Below are 15,005 nucleotides of genomic sequence, written 5' to 3' on the forward strand. Positions count from 1 at the left end.
CCAGCCTGGGTGACAGCGTGAGACTCCGTCTCAAAAAAACAAAAAGCAAACAAAAAAAAAACTAAGGATTATTTCCTGATGGTTCCACGGTAGACTAAGTCAACGGTTCAATGTCATCAAGGATCCAGGTTCTTGCTATAGTGTCCTCTGCCACTGGTAGCATGTAATTGTGTCCTCAGACTTGTCCCCTCATGGTCTCAAGGTGGCTTCCACAGCACCAACTCTTCACCCAACAGTGACCAAAGTCAAGAAAGTATAAACCACAACTTTTTGGTCCCTTTCAAGGGGAAAGAAAACTTACCTCAAAGTTTCCCATATTTGCCCTCTCATTTCATAAGCAAGGTTGCACCTCTTCTCCATATCTAAATCAAACATTTCCAAGAAAAAGGAGAATTACCACGATTGCGTTAGCTTACTCCTGATTCACCTACAGGGGCTAAGGAGGGGCTAAAGAAGATCATGTGACTAGTAACTGACCAATGATGGGGTTATCTTGGCAAGGAAGTATGAAGAAAACAACTGTTGGGCAGAAAATTCACATGGCTTGCCATAGTGTGCATTAACATAGGTTGTAATAATTCTGTGGGGCACAGAGAGGCTGATAATTAATGTTGGAAAAAATATTATTCAGAATCACAAATAAGTAATACAAATCTGGGCCATATTGATAAAATAAACACAGTAGACACAGTTTGGAAACTAATATTTTTTTAAGGTTCCAGATAAAATATAATCTCAAAATAAATAAATGGATAGATGAATAAATAATCTCTGGGGTTCAAAAAATATTGATTGGCTGATAATCCTTTTCTCCTATCCCAGCTGCCTCAGACCCTGTGAGCAGGAGAAAGATACAATAGGGCAAACCAGGGCAATAAAAATGTGGGTTACTGTTGTTTTTAAGAATTTCATGTTTTCTAAAAGCTTCAGAGAAGTCATGGGGAAAAAATTAAGAATATTATTGAACTCTAGTAGACATTTTCACTTTTTAACCTTTAACTTACATGTGAGATAAGTGGAGGGGCATCTTCATCTCAAGTGTGCATGGGACTTGTAAATGTTTTAATCTGGCCCTGACAGGTAAATTTCTCTCCAAAAAATACTAAGTTTAGACATAAACCTCCAACTCACCTTTCTCAAGTTACTTGTGTTTTAAATACTTTTAATTATGCTAATTTTTAAGCATATTTCTTGGCTTTATTCCATACTCCAACAGGAACAAAATAAAATAAATGGCTGAGTAGGATCTGAACTGAGATATGAGAAGAAAGGAAGGGCCATTAAACAAATAGTGATCAAGCTTCTTGGGGCTATCAAGTTCTTTGTATCTATTCTGATTTTCATCTCAATAGCTCTACCACATTGAGATTTTTATGCCAATTTTAAATATGTAGAATTAAGGAACAGAGTAGGAGAGTGATTTGATAAAGTTTATAAATCTAGTAATAGTAGAATGAAAATTTAAATTCTGGAAGTTTAAATCTTCTGACCCCCAAGGTTCATCTTCTTTCTATTGAACTATCCTGCCTCCCGAGGGTTTGTGTTGCCACATACTTAAGGACAAAATCAAGAAGTTGTGAAATTGAATCAAAGAAATGGGCTACCAGATGCAAAGAAATAGAAAAACAAGTCAAAATCTAATCCAGACAACAAATAGACATTTAGCACAGGAGACCCGAACACTTGTCGAGACACGATCAGAGAAAGGAGGGAGGTCAAGGATCAATAGTGACTCCAAGATACCCTGAGATCTAAAGAGAGGGACCTTTTTTTTTTTTTTTTTGAGAGGGAGTCTCTGTCGCCCAGGCTGGAGTGCAGTGAGGCGATCTCGGCTCACTGCAAGCTCCGCCTCCCGGGTTCACTCCATTCTCCTGCCTCAGCCCCCCAAATAGCTGGGACTACAGGCGCTCACCACCATGCCTGGCTAATTTTTTGTATTTTTAGTAGAGACAGGGTTTCACCATGTTAGGCAGGATGGTCTCGATCTCCTGACCTCGTGATCCGCCCGCCTCGGCCTCCCAAAGTGCTGGGATTAGAGGCTGAGCCACTGCACCCGGCAAGACAGGGATCTTTTATATGTTCCTTGCTGTGGGGCCAGAACAAGATGTAAGTGTGGCAAGGTCCGTGAGATAAACAGGCACATCTGAGGAACAAGGAGTGCACCTGGCAGGGTGGGGTTGGGAAAAGCATACCTTGAGGGTAAGCTTGCTTTTTCCCATTTAGGTGCGATTTCCTTTGCCTCCTACAAATTAATCTGTGGGCAAACTAGCTACGTAACTCTTAATTAACTGATAAACTTTTTTCTCCTTGATCGTAACCCAAGTATTTCCATGTCTTATACATGGAAATATATAAAGAAGTTCTTTACAGATAGAAGTTCTTTTTGTCACGCATTTTAGTAACCACAGTTTATTGGGGATTATCAAAGCTATGAGAGTGTTACCATATTTGAGTTCTCTGTGGAAAAATGCTCATTCTCCTAACATTTCTTCTGTTCTCATACCAAAACACTGTGCTTGTGTTGCCTGAGTTGTCGTCTGGGTGTTAGTGTTATCTTAGATATCTGTCACTTATGGAGATTAAGTATCATATTACAGCTGCTGGCCCAGATGATTTCACAATTTCAGTTGTATGACTTGGCTTGTGGAAAAGAATGCAATTTCTTTAGTTTATCAGTTTTAACCAACCAGTCTTCATAATGAATGCCCTGTGCATTTTTCATAGCCCTACTCATTCTTACATTGTTACCAAGAAGACATGGTAAATGTCTGTATTTACCTAAACTTGAAGATAAACAATGTTACTGCTGAGACATATTTTCAATCTGGGATTACCAAGAACCCATTTTAGTTTCAACCCAAAGTTGGATATGCCCCACAAAACAAGTTGGGAGGTCAAATCATGCAACAGAACTCCCAGAGACAAAAACCAATGTCACACCCCTCCCCACCCCCTTTCTCTGAGAGTACAAAAAATGTAGACTACCCACATGCTGTTAAATAAAGGCTGAAAGGTGCTTTGATCAGGCTAATACTCTGCTCCCTGGGAAGTACACAAACTCTTTTATTAAATATAATTTACTACATGGCCAATTTCTCAAGAGAAATTCAACTGACTTTTAAATAAACTTTTCTGTATTTAAACATAATATGACACTAACCTGCAAAATTTAATAGTGGTAGATTATATTCTTCTTTTATGAAGGTAATATAGAAGTTATCTGCCTGACCTAGGAACAGCCCTTTTGTGAAATAGCCCAAAAGCTCTAAGCCTAGAGTCAGAAAGAGAGTTGGGCTCAAATCCTGGCTCGATTATTTGACTATATTACCTTGGGTGTGTTACGTAACGTGCCTAAGTCTCTTCATCTAAAACATAGGAACAATAAATTTTACTTTAACAATTGTTGGTTTGAATCCAATGAGATGGTGCAGATAAGTACTTATAACAATGCATGACTCTTAAGGAACAATTAAGAAATGGTAAAATAAATTTTAAAAGCAAAAGTTTCAATCAATGGTCAGAAAGAGATCTAAGATCACAAAGATGTAAACTGATTATTTAATTATTGAGGGAAAACTGAAGTTTTGAGTATTTTGAAAATTCCATGTAAAATATAGAACAACCACCACCCAAACACCAGTGTCCTCTATATCTAAATCTACAGCCTTGACCTCTGTTCTAAGCTTTAGATGCTAATATCCAACTAAATCCACAGGACCAGACCATCTCAACGTATTCAAAACTGAACTTAGCATCTTACCTACTGTCCAAAAACTTCATTTAGTCACAAAATTCAGAAACCTGGATGCCACCCTAAAATCTTTTCTTTCTCTCATGCTCCACCCCAAACCTCTAAATCAAGGCTGATTGAGCTGTGGTTCTTGAACCTGGCAGAGCTTCAGCATCACCTAGGGTGCTTTATAAGAATACCAAGTTGTATTCCAGAGATTCTGATTCAGAAGATTCAAGGTATGCCATGGGAATCGTCATTCAAAAATAAACAAACAAAACCTCCATGAGAATTGGCTACTCATTGAGATCTGGGAGCCACTGCTGTAGGATACCTTCTTACCATATCTCATATCTGTACCTTCCTCTCTGTCCCAGCAGCAGCATTCTTACCTCTGACCCTCCTGTCTCTCTTGAATGAAATCATTCCATAAGTGGGCACTCTGCATCCCCTATACTCCATCCCATTAATTCATCCTTCCCAGTGCTTCCAGATCCATTTATCTAAACCCAGGCTTCAGAGAAAAATACATCTAAATTCAAATCCCTGCTTTGCTAATGACCAGGTCTGTAGCCTTGAGCAAGATAGTTCATCTCTGTATGATGCAATTTTCTCATGAGAAAAATGGGAATCTATTAAATGTGATTTAGATGGGACGACATATGTATAGTTCTTAGTACAGGGCATGGTATATAACAAGCTATTAGTGTTATTATCATTATTGTTTTTGTTATTATGACACAAATCTAATCATGTAATTCATGTTACATGTCCTCTTCCTGCTACCAGCCTTCTTTTCAATGAGAGAATCCCAGGGTTAGGCCTTCTTGATTCCAATTGGCTTTCTCAAGTTTGAACCTCTAACGATCACTGTCATGAGGCGTCTTCTAATGTTGCACCTGTCCTTCCAGATTTCTTTCTGTGGCTTACACCTGGTTGTATGGCTTAGTCAAATGGAAATAGTCTAATTTGGTTTATCCCCTGCCCATGTCTGACTTACCCGACTACCAGCAAGCTAGAGTCGGGTATCCTGACTCAACATGAATTTGGTAAACACAATCCTCTACATGTGTTCTATAGTGCCCAATTCACTACAGGTATAAAATATACATAATTATATGCTCCTCTTTAAAAATAAAATTCTGACTAATTCCTAGCCAGTACTTAAAGCTTAAGCTCCAATAACAGTAAAGTACTGGCTAGAAATTAGTCAGAACATCAAAATCATGATACGTTTATCTATTCCTTCATTCAACAAATTTTGGAGTGCAGTGGGATTCAGATATAATGGACTCATTTCCAAGTCTGGCTCTGCAGCTTTCCACATGTGTGATCTTGGGCAAGTTACCTAATGTCACTGGGCCTCTACATCATGATCAATAAAAGGAGGAAATAACATTTTCTGATGAAATTGATGTGAATAGTGAGCCACTAGCACACTTTACGCCTTGTACAAGAAATCAAAACACAGTTACGCTGCTACTGTTATATAAAGAGCAATAATGAGGGCTATGACAATGTCATAACATATCACTGCTTTCAAGACCCGCTGTAACTAGCAGACCAGCAGAAAGAGAAAAGTACAACCAGACCAACAGGCCCAAAACTATAAAAATCAACTCTGCAGTAAGGTTGGCCTATAAGGAAAGTGATTGATCTTGTGAATTAAAGTGTTAGGGAAAACAAGTGAGCTGGGGACCAGCTTAAAGAGACATCATTTTCTTAGGTATAGGTAGATCTGGAGGATGAGACCAACAAGAGGTCAATACCTTTATCAGGGAGTAAAATTTTGGATTTCAGAAAGGTACATGATGGTTGAAGCAAGACCCCAGCCACAGGCTGGGGCTATGTGGAGGAAAAGAGGAGACAGAGTAAAAAAAACTCCTGGGAAAATACATTTGTAGGACACAAAAACAGCAAAAATGATGATAGCTTACTTTCACTGAGTGTTCATTATGGATTGGGTGCCACGTTCTTCCCTTCTACATTTTCTCTATTTTTCACAACACTATAAAAGATTGGGTGCCATATGGGGAAACAGAGTCAGAGGAAAAAGTGTTAAGAGATATTTCTAAGATTACACAACTAATAGACAAGCTTCCTAGGCAGGAGTCTAATCATGAAAGCACTCGAAGGGGGAGTTTCCGCTCACTGATCATGAGCCTGTCCCAGGGACTGTGTTGAATGAATTTGCATGCTGTGCTCAGAGCCACAACTAGTTCCCATTTCTGTAATCCCTAAAATCTCTTTTCCTGGGATCAGGCCAGGCAGGGCCAAGCCTCTGGAGTAGAGAAGAACTTAGGTGACTCAAGTGTCAACTTTGGGTTGGTAATACCTAGCCTAAACAACTCTATCTTTCCAAATCACACAAGAGTTCACTCATAAATCCACTAGACTCTGTCCATCACTTCAAAGTAAATAACCTTCCTGAGAATCAATTCTAGAGAGTTAATCCAAAATACTCAAGACACATTGCCTCATTAGTTATAATGGGAAAAAATAAAAGCTAAAGAACAACATATCTGACAACATGGGAATGAATAAGTAACTTGGGGCACAACTCCATAAAAACAGCCATTAAAAACTTGTATGACAAAATGTATATGACAACTTCAAAACAATATGAAATAGACTTATGATATAAGCTACAGTTTTAAAATGAGTCAAAATTATATTGCCATACTGACATAATTACGTTTTTATTTAAAGCGTAGAAAAAACTAAAAGAAAAAAATGTACTGCAGTATGAACAAGGGTTGACTCTAGGTAGTGGGACTGGAGATTAAACTGTTTATTTTTCTGCTAACTGGCATTTTATGATATTTTTAAGAAGCATAGGCTAATTCTCATGCAAAAAACCACAAAATATTTCAAATAAAAAGAACTAGCTTCCTAAAATGTCACAGTACATTTGGAATAGTTTCTGAGTCCGGCTCAGCCCACTCTCCTATTTTCTTTGTAATGTTGCTGTAATTCCATGGCCCAGCAGTCTGGTGGCCTGTGGTCATCAGAACTATCAAATAATTTCCCTTTAGTTTTAAAGATTTTGCCATTTTCTCTACTACCTTACAAAAAGCCTTCAACAGGTTTTTGGCTCTGTAAACTGTCAGAAATATAGTCTTCCTCCCAACAGCCCATTTCCATAGAGTGGTGTAGCAGAACACAGGACCACACATTGTGTTTAGTTTTCTTCTCCCTTATGGGCTCCACTAGAACTCATCTGAAAAGCTCTCCTTAAGGACTCTCAATCCAAACAGGGCTGCCCCTGCTGCACCTCCACAGTGTATTCTGAACAGAACTAGCTAGGTCACAAGCTCACATCAGCCAATGATAGCTCAGAATCTTTAGCTCAGAAGGAAATAGATGCCAACTTGATCATAGTGAACACGGAAAATATCAAAGGACCCTTGTTACTCTCTTCTAGTGGTCGGTACATTTCTAAGTTTCTGTTCCAAAGTACTTTGGCAGCCATTTTACTCCAGGGAGCCAGGGAGGGGAAAGTCTGTTCTTGCAACATTACCAAACAGCTTGGGGAAAACCCAATCCTTTCACACATAAACAGGGCTGGCTACATCTGACTGCACAGAGCCAGCCAAACTGGGATTCCTTAACAGCTCATGCCTTTGGTAATTATTTATTCAGTATCATCTGAGATTTAGTCAAGAGCACAAGACACCCCAAAAGGCTTCATTGAGACTGGTGTGGGACACACCTCGTTTTTCTCACCTCCTGTCTGGCCTCCTTTGATGAACAGGCAGATTCTGTCAAATTCATTTTCATAAGGCATTGCTGCTCTGTATGACTCTACCAAAACCACACCAAAGGCATGGGGGGAGAGGTATCTGGATTACTAGAAAGACACTTTGACAAACAGTAGGTTTTCAAAGAAGTGTGACAAATGCCATGTGAGGCTAGATGAACACAAGAAGATTAAGAAGAAAACAAGCTTTGCCAGTGGAGAATGGACATGGGCATCCGAGGTGAATGTAGATCAAGGATGGTGAAGGAATCAAGAGAAGAGTAAGAAAATCTGGAGTAAAGTCCTATTCTGAAAAAAAGGAAACACTCGCTTTTTACCTCACTTTTGGTCTGTATCTCAGAGTGTAAACAGTGTTGAGGAGCCCCAAACATTCCAATAGGCCTCAATTCACTTTTCCACAAGTTGTTCCCTCACCCAGGACGAGACCCAGCACACCCTTCAGCCTTTTTTTTCTTTCTTTCTTTCTTTTTTTTTTTAGATGGTGTCTCGCTCTGTCACATTCTGTCTTGCTCTGTCACCCAAGCTGGAGTGCAATGGCAGAGTCTCGGCTTACTGCAACCTCCACTTCCTGGGTTCAAGCAAGTCTCCTGCTTCAGCCTCCCAAGCAGCTGGGACTACAGTCAGGTGCCACCACACCGGACTAATTTTTGTATTCATTTTTAGTAGAGATGGGGTTTTACCATGTTAGCCAAGCTGGTCTCGAACTCCTGACCTCAGGTGATCACCCACCTTGGCTTCCCAAAGTGCTGGGATTATAGGCGTGAGCCACTGCGCCCGGCCCCTTTTTCAGCCTTTCTCTCCTTTCCAGCCTCCAATGAAATTAAATGGTTTCCAATATTTATGTTTTTCATTGGTTTCTTTTTAATTGTGATAAACTGATTAGAGCTGAGGAAAATAGAAATGAAATATAAGGCCAACTAGAAAAATATTTTCCAGATATTGACAACTGCTTTGGGGTGAGTTCTCCCCATCTTTCTGATAAGACTTCCATAATGGTGACGTTTTTCAGTTCTCTGGGGAATCCAAACAAACTCAGTAAAAGTGAGTGCCATTTAGTAATGCTCTTCATTTTACCAGACAACGGGGAAATCCAAAAGAAGATCATACGTGGCTCCTTCTCTTAAGCAAATAAGAGTTTCAAAACTCTGTATATCCAAACCTCAGCTAAGATTATAAAAGATCTCAGAGCTGATTTACAGTGAGAAGATGTATATTTTACTGCTAATGAAGAAGATATCGAAGGGAGATCAGTTATTTTAAAAACCTTTCAGACGCTCTAAGAATTTGTTGCTCAAAACATAATCCATAGAAACTTACTAGAAATGTAAAATCTTGGACCCTACTCCAGACCTGCTGAATCAGAATTTCGCATTTTAACAAGATCTCCTGCAGATCTGTCGCTTGCTAAAGCTTGAGACTCACTTCCCTAAGATTTCTCAAGCCTCTTTATTCCTCTTGTTCAAATTGAATGCAACACTGCTTAAAATCTTGGAAGGAGTAAGTAAAGGCCTAACTGCCTCAAATAGTATAGACACAGAATCAATGGCATGTTATTTTTATTTTTTTTGGTCAAAAACAAGTGAGAGACATTTCAGAAAGTGCAACAAAACTAGTCAAATAAGTACAGGAAGAGGGAAAATGGGGGTTTTAGTTACTGAAAAGTTTGATATGAGTCAAGTAACCGTGGCTACCAAAATCTAAAACAAAAAGAAAAAATTTGAAATCAAGCAAATACAAAACTAGCAACTGCATTAATAGAAGGATAGCATCTAGTCTAGATCAAAGAAGATGACTGCCCTATTCTATCTTATGCTAGTCAAATCATATCGTAAGTACAATCAGTTCAAGACATAATAAGAAATATAGACACAAACAAAACATATTCAATAGAAAGGAACCAGGATAGTAAAGTTGAAGTCATGTCTGAGGGAGAAAAAAAGTTTCAGGGCTTGAAGATGGATTAAATAAAATATTTGGTGAAAAAAACCTTAAAAATATGAAGCAGTGTCATGTGGGGGAAAAAATGGTCTATGGTTAAGCATTTGAGAATCATTGGTCAAGATATCTGAGGACCATTCAAACCACAGAGATTTATTGTTTATAGATTTTATTGAACTTTCAATACATCATCTGTAAAACCCAACAAGATACAGAAGCAGGTATCATTCTCCTTAAATTACAGTATAGACAAATATAATACAGCTAATCAGTGATGGATCCTGGTATAGAATGAAGCTGTGTTTTTGTCCAATGTGCTTTTATCACCCAGCTTCGTAGGAAATTCATAGCTCCATAATCATCCTGGAAGAAAAGGAGCTAAAAGTGACCAAGAAAAATTATTTTGATTTTTCTTCTTCTTTCCTATGATCCAAAAGGGTTGTCACTAGCCTCGGGTGACTATTCTGCTCCTGAACCATGGCTAACGGAGCCAAAGAACTGAAATTTTCTTTTCATTTAACCTAATTATTTATATTAAACTGATATTTAATTCAGTTATTGGAAAACTTTAAGTATGTTGAGAACAACTTGGATACATGTATCTATTTTTTCAACTACAAATGTTATAAAATCTAAATATTATTTCCAGTGGTAACTTAATGTCCTAAATGGCATGTACTGTAACATATACCCCAAATTTTAAATACTTACATGAAAAAAGTGCAAAATATTTCAATATTTTTACATTCATTATATGTTAAAATACTTTAAATATATGGAGCTAAATGAAGTATATTGTTTAAATTATATTCAGTAAAATATGCCAGATACAAAAAGAAAACTATTGCATTATTTTACATATATATGGAATTTTTTTAAAAGTCAAATATACAGAAATAGAGAATAAAATAGTGATTACCAGAGGTAGGGTGGGTGGAGGAAATGGGGAGATGTATCTCAAGGGATACAAAGTAGCAAATATGTAGGATGAACAAGTCTGGAGATCTAATGCCCAAACTGCCAACTATAGTTAATATTAGTACATTGTAGGCCAGGCATGACGGCTTACGCCTGTAATCCCAGCACTTCGGGAGGCCGAGATGGGCAGATCACTTAAGCCCTAGAGACCAGCCTGAGCAACATGGTGAAACCCTGTCTCTACAAAAATTAGCCAAATGTAGTGACCCATGCCTGTAGTCCCAGCTACTCGCAAGGCTCAGGAGAGAGGATCACTTGAGCATGGGAGGTGGAGGTTGCAGTGAGCCAAGATTGCGCCATTGCACTCCAGCCTGGGTGACAGAGTGAGACCTTGTCTCAAAAAAATAAATTAAAAAAATAATAAAAACGGTGTATTGTATTCAGGATTTTTGCTAAATCAGTAAATTATAGCTGCTCTTGCAATGAGGGTTTGGGAGTGGGAAGGGAAGCCGGTAACTATGTGAGATGATGGAGATGTTAATTTGTTTCACTGTAATAACCATTTTACTCATAGCATCATGTTGTATACCTTAAAATATATTTTTTAAAGTTAAATTAATTTCACCTGTTTCTCTTTACTTTTGTAATGTGGCCATTAAAAATATGTAGTTATATGTTTTGGTTAGACAACCCTGTTCTTTGCTATTTCGAGAGATTATATTATTTTTATTTCTTTGCTTATGTTAAGCTCAGGCTGGGTGTGGTAGCTAACACCTGTAATCCCAGCATTTTGGGAGGCCGAGGTGGGTGGATCACCTGAGGTCAGGAGTTCGAGATCAGCCTGCCCCTGTCTCTACTAAAAGTACAAAATTTAAGATGGGCGTGGTGGCGGGCACCTGTAATCCAGCTACTGGGGAGGTTGAGACAGAATTGCTTGAACCCAAGAGGCAGAGGCTGCAGTGAGCTGAAATCATGCCATTGCACTCCAGCCTGGACGACAAGAGCAAGACTCCATTTAAAAAAAAAAAAAAACTCCAATCTGAGTATGCCAGTACTTCACTTTCCTATCAATCATACCTGACTTTAAAAGGACAGACACAAACTCTTCCAAAAAGAGCAAGATCACCACTGCTTCCTGCCCTCACCCTTCTTTGTACTGTAGTACAAAGATTTGAGCAGAGCCCCCATTCTTAGAAATGTATAGTTTCTCTGCTTTAACAGTCCCAGAGAATAAAGTGGTTCATTTCTGGGATGTATGAAATACAAAGGGGAATTTCTTCTCATCCCTGCTCAATTTCACATGAACGGTTGTCCCTTAGGTGTCCCACCTCCTTTGCCCATAAGTGCAACTGATGATAGAGGCACCATCACCCTGTTCCTTTCTTCTTTTGCAGAGGAAATCGTAAATGTCAAGTTACATGCACTTGAAAGCCCGTGTCAGGAAAGAAGTCACAGATAGCCTGGTGCTTCCCATCCCCACCAAATGAAGACCCAGAGCTCACAATTTGGGGGTTGTGATTTTAAGAAACAAACTTGGCATATGTCATTCTCCTCCTTTTCTCCACAGGATAATTCCTGTTCATCCTTTGAAGCCCAGTTAAGAATTTCTTTTTACAGGAAACCCTCCTACATCCCAACCGCTGAGTCTCAAAGTCCTCTCTACTTTGGTCATATACTATGACTCCTTCTTTCATATTCATCACCACTTTTTAAGTTGAAGGTCTCCTACAATCTCCTGACATGTAACTCCTCATCATTGCCTGACATTCTTAAGGTAAAGGCCAACAGGCAAAGACATCCTGACTTGAGAGAATTCAACTAGTTAACTCACCTGGGGATAGGGAGGGAGGTAGCCTAGAGTCTGCAACATTGCAGTGCTTTCTAAATCTCAACTACTCACATGTCACCTTCATGTTTTTTGTCATGCCTGAGTTTCTCCAGAAGTCTTATTAATATTTCTCTTTAAATCAACTCACATTTTTTAAGTAAATGTATTTAAAGAAGAAATTGTATATTGCTACCATGAATGGAAAACATTTTTCTCACATGAATTAAAAATACATAACAATCACTATAAAAACATTTGTCTATGTACCACCTAAAATTCTCTCTTCCACCACCAATGGTATCCTCATTCTTTACTTGGAGAAGCAATAGTCTAGAATGTCAGTAGCAGATCAGTTGAAGTCTGAAGTATGGATCAGAGCCTATGAAAGCCTTCATGGCAAGCTGGTCTGTCTGGCATAAGAGAAACCAGATAGAGCTTTCCAGGACAAGGCTTTCACTTAATCATAGTCCACAGATATGCATCTCACTTGCCTGGAATCAGTGCCCAGGAGAGGTAGTGGGTGGGGAAGAACAGGAACCTAGTAAACTGCAAGAAAAGCAGAATAGTCTCAAGAAAGTCACTCCCCAGCCCACTTTACTCTCAGCTTCCAGCTCTCAGCAGTGGCTTCTACATGAGCAGTGTGCTGTGATTGACAGCTTGGATAAAGATTTTCAACAGGGAAACAAAAGGAAACAAATACATGAAATCTGAAGTTTACTTACATATATATTTACATAAATGTGTTATGTATTCGAGAGTGACCAGATGCATCTCTGAAGTACTCCCTACATACATCCCCCTATGTCCTCTTCATCAAGACTTTATGTGGTGATAGTTTTATAATCCCCCTTAAACCAAGTCCTGCAGATAAAATAAATTGGGCTTGACTTTTTCTTCTAGTCAAGGGACTAGACTACTAGGGACTAGTAGGCCCTCTTTCTTATTTGGGACTACTAGTTTTACCAAAACAATATAGTTGCTCATTGTCCATGCATTTGAAATGAAGCAAAACTCCTTCCTTTGAAAATGTGATCTTAAAAATCACAGGACCTCAAATTTTATTGAAATCCTCTAGGTGCCAAGCACAGTGGTTCACACCTGTAATGCCTCTCATTTGGGAGGCCAAGGTGAGCAGATCACTTGAGCCTAGGAGTTCAAGACCAGCCTGGGCAACATGGCGGAACCCCATCTCTACAAAAATACAAGAAACTAGCCAGGCGAGGTGGCAGGCGCCTGTAGTCCCAGCTACTCCGGAGGCTGAGGCAGGAGAATGGCATAAGCCCGGGAGGTGGAGCTTGCAGCGAGCTGAGATCTAGCCACTGCACTGCCGCCTGGGTGACAGAGTGAGACTCTGTCTCAAAAAAAAAAAGAAAAAAAAATACAAAAGTTATCCAGCTGTGGTGGCACACACCTGTAGTCCCAACTACTAGGGAGGCTGAGATGGGAGGATCACCTGAGTCCAGGAGGCAAAGGCTGCAGTAAGCTCTGATCATAACACTGCTCTCCAGCCTGGGAGACAAAGTAAGATCCTGTCTCAAAAAAAAAAAAAAAAAATTATCTAGGTATGTACAGTGACTTTAGATCTAGACTGCATTGTATTTTTATTTACATGATCTTATTTCAATATATCTTATTTCATATAGTAAGAACAGTCAAAGGAACACTGGTTTTAAAAATAAATGTAAACTAAAATAAACATACTGCCTAATTTATCCATAGGGATTTAGACAGTTAGGGTAGTAAATAGAGTTCCTAGTAGCTAAATGGGTCAAAACAACAGGCAGTTTCTTCATATCAAATAAAACTAAGGGTGCTGCAAAACATGTTTTTTGGAGGCAGATTTCCACGAACTGTCAATCATTCTCAGTTAACAGAAAATTACACCCATATATTCTTAGAAATCTCTCTGTCTCACCTCACTCATAGTGCTAGGGTGGTAATGTTCCTCTTTGAGGTGGTATATATTAAATACACATGGCTTGGTGTGAAAACGCTAGGGGATTTTTGCTAATGTTGCATACTTCCCAGCCTAGATGCACAGTGCTTTTAAAATATTTTGCAGGGATCAGTTATGGTCAGATAATCTTTCTGAATTGTGAAAATATTGCTCTAAACAGTAACAGCTCTTTACAGAGAAGGAATTGCTTTTTTGGTAGGAAAAATGTTGACAATAGCCATCTACTTTCAAGAGTATACCTGTTCCTTTTTACTCTTTAGCCTGAATCATTAGACAAACATTGGTTTTCTAGGTCCCTTTATAAAAGTATGAAGACAGTATTATTCTCACAGAAATTAATAAGAGAAAATAATATTTTAATATGTGACAGGGGCCAATATGGATATAAAACAATTTTCACTGTGCAAAAAAGGAATGGTCTGTAATATCAACTTTCAATATCAATTGTGCCATAATAGCATGAACTTTCACACTCATGATTTCTACTCTCATAAACACTTTCATATTTATCTCGTTTCAATTTCTATGAAATAAGAATATTATTCCCAATTTAACCATGAAGAAATAGAAGTCTGGAGAGCTTAAATATTTTCCCAAAGACACAAATAAAGATAGTGGTCAACCAGGGACAAATTCTACCACTTATTCTTCTAGTCAACTGAAATTCTAAACCTGTGGAGCATCTTCACACTGCACATCAACTCAGAAGTTAGGCTGTCTTGTGCTCCTGGCATTTTGCTTCTCTGGAGTCTAATATGTCACTAAAACATGGTCCAAGGAAAACCTGACTGAGACTATATTATCTAATGACATTTATTCTGGCTGTGCTATAAATAACCACCATGTTGTACAACCCTTGAAGGGAGATATCACT

The 15,005-nt window shown here is 38.7% G+C and overlaps 1 long non-coding RNA gene across 2 annotated transcripts in view; it reads right to left on the minus strand.

The window, feature by feature from the left end:
• LOC105503432 overlaps nt 1-15,005 on the minus strand; it is a 124,425-nt gene that overhangs the window by 31,952 nt on the left and 77,468 nt on the right. The window contains exon 4 of one of the 2 annotated variants that reach the window (XR_001000478.1): nt 9,584-9,791. The exons of the other annotated variant lie outside the window; for it this stretch is intronic. This is a non-coding gene — a long non-coding RNA (uncharacterized LOC105503432). Of the gene's footprint in view, nt 1-9,583; nt 9,792-15,005 lie in introns of those variants that run through there. 2 annotated transcript variants of the gene reach the window in all.

The sequence above is a fragment of the Colobus angolensis genome, unplaced genomic scaffold (assembly GCF_000951035.1).
Source record: "Colobus angolensis palliatus isolate OR3802 unplaced genomic scaffold, Cang.pa_1.0 Scaffold86, whole genome shotgun sequence".
Taxonomy (NCBI): Eukaryota; Metazoa; Chordata; class Mammalia; order Primates; family Cercopithecidae; genus Colobus; species Colobus angolensis.